Source organism: Ornithorhynchus anatinus, chromosome 10 (assembly GCF_004115215.2).
Source record: "Ornithorhynchus anatinus isolate Pmale09 chromosome 10, mOrnAna1.pri.v4, whole genome shotgun sequence".
Taxonomy (NCBI): Eukaryota; Metazoa; Chordata; class Mammalia; order Monotremata; family Ornithorhynchidae; genus Ornithorhynchus; species Ornithorhynchus anatinus.
In genome coordinates this window covers 31,169,349-31,175,547 of record NC_041737.1, presented here as the reverse complement: position 1 = coordinate 31,175,547, position 6,199 = coordinate 31,169,349, and positions in this window count along the sequence as shown.

The window sequence follows — 6,199 nt, the reverse complement described above, 5'->3', positions numbered from 1 at the left end:
AGTTTTGGGCTTGGGAAGAGTTTGCCAGATGTGGTGGCTTCTCTCTGCAAAATATCCACTTAATACCTAATAGCCCTTACTTCAAGTATAGCTGTCACCATGCAGTGTACAACCCCACATGCATCCATGGACTCAAGACCAACCATCTATTAATGAAGATACTCTTCATGGCTAAATGAGGGAAAGGAGAAAGGGCAAGAGAAGGGCAAGAAAGCACAACAGGGGTGTAGCCTGATTTAATCAGAAAGGGGAAGAATAGGGGAAGCTAAGACTTTCTAGGAAGGCCGGAAATCCTGATTATATTAAAAATGACAATTGCCAAAAGGGGAAAAGTCAAGGAGCAAAAAGGGAACAGGCAGGGAGGTAGGCTACTGCCTCAGCTCCCAGGAACAGAGGATACAAACAAATGGAATCTGTGAATCTTGCTCCATTTTTTGTTTACATTTTTTTCAAAGGTATTTGTTAAGTGCTTCCTAAGTGCCAGGTACTGTACTAAGCACTGGGGTAGATAAAAGCTAATCAAGATGGACATAGACCCTGTCTCACATGGGACTCACAGTCTTAATCCCTATTTTCTAGATGAGGTCACTGAGATCCAGAAAAGTGAAGTGACTTGCCCGTGGTCACTCAGCATACACGTGTCCAGGGCCTTCTGATTCCCAGACCCCCGCTCTGTCCACTAGGCGTGCTTCTTCTGATGTCCTACTCTGATGCCCCACTGCTGGACAGAATATTTCTGGGGGAATCCAGTCAACTTTGCAAATGGAGCCTTGTTCCCTGGTCCTAGGCTTCTGGACCTAAAATGGAGAATGCTAAATCTTGGGACTCAAGGCTTCTTCCCAGAAAGTAGTCCTTGTCTCCTTTCACAAAAACCTTCACTGGTATGGGTTGGCTTTAGTTCACGTGATGCCATCTGGTAAGTGATTGATACCTCATGTAACTGAGCTATCCCAGAAAAAGAGGCACTGAATGATTTCAATCAATTAATCAATGGGATTTATTGAGCACTTACTGTGTGCAGAGAAAGGTTCCAAGCACTTGGGAGGCAATACAGTGCAGTTGGTAGACATGTTTCCTTGCCAACAAGGGATGAACATTGCCTCTCAGAAGGCTCTGAGGTTCATTTAGGGGCCTCAGGGATCTCTGGGCCAGAAACGGTGGACGATGCTTGCCACTTACTCAAGAGGCGGGGCAAGATCAGGGACAAAAGCAGGAGTGGTGAGGAGCAGAAAATGGGTAAAATGGGCAGGGGGGCAGGAGCAGGAAGAGTTAAAGGGTGGGGGGAAGGGGAAGGAGAAAGGAGGAGGAAATTGAGCACAGTTGACACCCCTCATTAGCCATGGAGGGGCAGGGTGGCATCTTGTTCTGAACTGGGCAGAGCAGAATCACTTATACCCAGAGACCTCGCTAAAAGTCCCCATGAGCCAGGGGAGGAGCTTCTGTTTTGGTTTTTTATGGTATTTCTTATTCATTCATTCACTCAATTGTATTTATGGAGCACGTACTGTGCAAAACACTGTACTAAGCACTTGGGAGAGTACAATACAAACACTTACAATGTGCCTGGCACTGTCCTAAGCATTGGGGTAGATACAAGCTAATCAGGTTGGACTCAACCCTGTTCCACATGGGGCTCACAGTCTTAATCCCCCTTTTGCAGATGAGAGAACTGAGGCCCAGAGAACCAAAGTAACTTGTCCAAGGTCACGCAGCAGATGAGTGGTGAGCTGGGACTAGAACCCAGGTCCTTCTGACTCCTAGGCCTATACTATATCCACTAGGCCACATTGTTCTCTGCTGGTGGGCCCCGGGGTAAGGAACGGGCTGCTCATCTTCTATTTGACCATGTAGGCACTGCCCTCTCCATCCCTGGAGTGAGGGGAGATGAAAAGAGAGGAAAGGAAGAGGCAAGAGAGAAACTAATCCCTGACCAATCCTCTAGATTGTAAACTCGTTGTGGGCAGGGAATACGTCTTCTTATTGTGTGTCATGCTCTCCCAAGAATTTAGCACAGTGCTCTGCACACAGTAAGGGCTCAATAAATGCAATTGAATGAATGAATGAATGAATAGTGTTGGCCTCACACTGCCCCTCCCTATCCTTCACCTTCCCCTGCCCTTCCCTTGCCCTCCCCTTTCTATTCTCCACCACTCCCTTTTCCCTATGCTTTGACAGCCACTGCTCTTGCTCCAAGGTGTTTGCCCAGCACAATGATTCATCAGGGATGGTCGACAGTGTCAAAGGCAGCAGAGAGGTCAAGGAGGATCAGAATGGAGTAGGAGCCATTGGATTTGGCAAGAAGGAGGTCATGGGTGACCTTAGAGAGAGCAGTCTCGGTAGAGTGGAGGGGACGGAAGCCAGATTGGAGGGGGTCTAGGAGAGAATGGGAGTTAAGGAATTCTAGGCATCAATTGTAGACGACTCGTTCTAGGATTTTGGAAAGGAAGGGTAGTAGGGAGATAGGACGATAACTGGAGGGGGAAGTGGGGTCAAGAGCGGGTTTTTTTAGGATGGGGGAGACGTGGGCATGTTTGAAGGCAGAGGGGAAGGAGCCCTTGGAGATTGAGTGGTTAAAAATAGAAGTTAAGGAAGGGAGGAGGGCAGGGGCGATGGTTTTAAGAAGGTGAGAGGGAATGGGGTCCGAGGCGCAGGTGGAGGGGGTGGCACTTGCGAGGAGGGAGGAGATCTCCTCTGAGGATACTGCAGGGAAGGATGGGAAAGTAGGGGAGGGGGTCGGTGGGGGCGGAGGGGAGAGGCGGAGGGGTGACTTTGGGGAGCTCAGACCTGATCGTGTTGATTTTCGTGAGGAAATAGGTGGCCAGATCATTGGGGGTGAGAGATGGGGGAGGGGGAGGAACAGGGGGCCTAAGGAGAGAGTGAAAGGTCCGGAACAATCCTCCTCCATACCTTATCTCACCTTGGCTTCACGGACTCTGTCCTCTCCTGGTTCTCCTCTCACCTCTCTGGCCGATCATTCTCGGTCTCCTACGCCGGAGCCTCCTCCCCCTCCCATCCTTTAACTGTTGGAGTTCCTCAAGGGTCAGTTCTCGGCCCTCTTCTGTTCTCCATTTACACTCACTCCCTCGGTGAACTCATCCGCTCTCACGGCTTTGACTACCATCTCTACGCAGATGACACGCAGATCTACATCTCCGCCCCTGTCCTCTCCCCCTCCCTTCAGGCTCGCATCTCCTCCTGCCTCCGGGACGTCTCCACCTGGATGTCGGCCCGCCACCTAAAACTCAACAGGAGCAAGACTGAGCTCCTCATATTCCCTCCCAAGCCCGGTCCGCTCCCAGACTTCTCTATCACCATGGATGGCACGACCATCCTTCCCGTCCCGCAGGCCCGCAATCTCGGTGTCATCCTTGACTCGTCCCTCTCATTCACCCCACACATCCTATCCGTTACCAAGACCTGCCGGTTTCACCTCTACAATATCGCCAAGATCCGCCCTTTCCTCTCCACCCAAACGGCTACCTTACTGCTACGGGCTCTCGTTATATCCCTGCTAGACTACTGTGTCAGCCTTCTCTCTGATCTCCCTTCCTCCTCTCTCTCCCCGCTCCAGTCTATTCTTCACTCTGCTGCCCGGCTCATCTTCCTGCAGAAACGATCTGGGCATGTCACTCCCCTTCTTAAACAACTCCAGTGGTTGCCTATCGACCTCCGCTCCAAACAAAAACTCCTCACTCTAGGCTTCAAGGCTCTGCATCACCTTGCCCCTTCCTACCTCTCCTCCCTTCTCTCTTTCTACCGCCCACCCCGCACGCTCCGCTCCTCTGCCGCCCACCTCCTCACCGTCCCTCGGTCTCGCCTATCCCGCCGTCGACCCCTGGGTCACGTCCTCCCGCGGTCCCGGAACGCCCTCCCTCCTCACCTCCGCCAAACTGATTCTCTTTCCCTCTTCAAAACCTTACTTAAAAATCACCTCCTCCAAGAGGCGTTCCCAGACTGAGCTCCTCTTCCCCCTCTACTCCCTCTGCCATCCCCCCTTTACCTCTCCGCAGCTAAAGCCTCATTTTCCCCTTTTCCCTCTGCTCCTCCACCTCTCCCTTCCCATCCCCACAGCACTGTACTTGTCCGCTCAACTGTATATATTTTCATTACCCTATTTATTTTGTTAATGAATTGTACATCGCCTTGATTCTATTTAGTTGCCATTGTTTTTACGAGATGTTCTTCCCCTTGACGCTGTTTAGTGCCATTGTTCTTGTCTGTCCGTCTCCCCCGATTAGACTGTAAGCCCGTCAAACGGCAGGGACTGTCTCTATCTGTTGCCGACTTGTTCATCCCAAGCGCTTAATACAGTGCTCTGCACATAGTAAGCGCTCAATAAATACTATTGAATGAATGAATGAATCACATTGAGCCAAGCAATCTGTGCCACATGGTCGATGGAGCGTCAATTTGTGTCACTGATTTTTTTGCACACCGACTGCAAAGCGTTGTCATTTCATTTGGATCTTCATCAGGAAAAGTTGCTAACCTCTGATCTAGGTATTCTCTTTTTTATATAGTGTCTATTAAGTGATTACTATGTGTCAAAATTGTCCTAAGTGCTGGGGTAGATGCAGCATAGCCTAGTGGCTAGACCACGGGCCTGGGAGTAAGAAGGACTTGGGTTCTAATCCCATTTCTACCACTTGTCTGCTGTGTGATCTTGGGCAAGTCACTTAACTTCTCTGGGCCTCAGTTACCTCATCTGGGAAATGGAGTTTAAGACTGTGAGTCCCACATGGGACAGGAATTATGTCCAACTCGATTTGTTTTTAACCACCCCAGTGATTAGAACAGTGCCTGATACATACTAAGCACTTAACAAAAACCATCAATATTATCTGGGACAGGGTAGATACAAGGTAATCAGGTTGTCCCACATGGGGCTCACAGTTTTAATCCCCATTTTACACATGGGGTAACTGAGGCATAGAGAAGTTAAGTGACTTGCCCAAGGTCACCCAGCAGGCAGGTGGTGGAGCTGCGATTAGAACCCAGGTCCTCTGACTCCCAAGCCCGGGCTCTTTCCATTAAGCCATACTGCTTCTCCCAGCGCTTAGTAAAGTACTTGGTACATAGTAAGCACTTAAATAAAACCACCATTATCATTTCTATTGTGTATTTGATTCTGATTCTGACGACTGTCAGAATTATTTTCCCGAACAATATTGTAGGCAGGTTGTTTGCATAAATCGAAACTCTTGAGCCATGAGCTGTCACCCTTCAAATCATGGGCAAAATGTCCCCTGGATGTTCCTGGGAGTGTTTTTCTCATGCTTTACTAAAAATAAAATTTGGAATTCTTTTATGCAATATATCTTTCAACAGACAATGCTAGATAAGCCCAGATCTGGCTTGGGTGGTCATGGCAGTAAAATCATTTTCATATTTGTGATATGTATATTTTATCTGAGAATGTCTTCCTGGAAGAATGACGTTGTACACAGCAGAGCGACAGTCTACTCCACTTGTTTGGAAGCAGTGTTATGCAATTCTGAATAGTTTGAATCCCATACAGAACATCCAAGATTTTTTGCATGCGTATGTGCGAGATGCCAAAGCTTTATTATCTCAGTCTTCTAAACATGTTTGCTTAGGTTATTAACTGCAAATGCCTTCCAGCTGCTAAAGTGAACCTGGCATTTGACATTTCTGTCCTCTAGGAAAGATCCAATGTAAAGAAGACCTTCGACTTACAAAAGAGAATCCAATATTTATGGAATGTGCTCCTTTTTTATGGTATTTGTTAAGCACTTTCTATGTGGCAGGCACTGTACTAAGGTTTGAGATAGATAAATGATAATCACGTTGGACACAGTCCCCATCCTACTTGGGACTCACGGTCTTAATACCCATTTTACAGACAAGGTAATTGAGGCCAAGAGAAGTGAAGTGACTTACCCAAGGTCACATAGCAGACAAGTGGTGGAGCCGGGATAAGAATCCAGATCCTTCTGGCTCCCAGGTCCCTGCTCTAGCCAACTAGGCAATACTGCTTCTCCTTCATTCTGGAAACCTCATAGTCATTTTAATAATAGAGAAGATTTAAAAGTGATTTGAAATTCATAATAATGTTGGTATTTGTTAAGCGCTTACTATGTGCAGAGCACTGTTCTAAGCGCTGGGGTAAACACAGGGGAATCAGGTTGTCCCACGTGAGGCTCACAGTCTTAATCCCCATTTTACAGATGAGGGAACT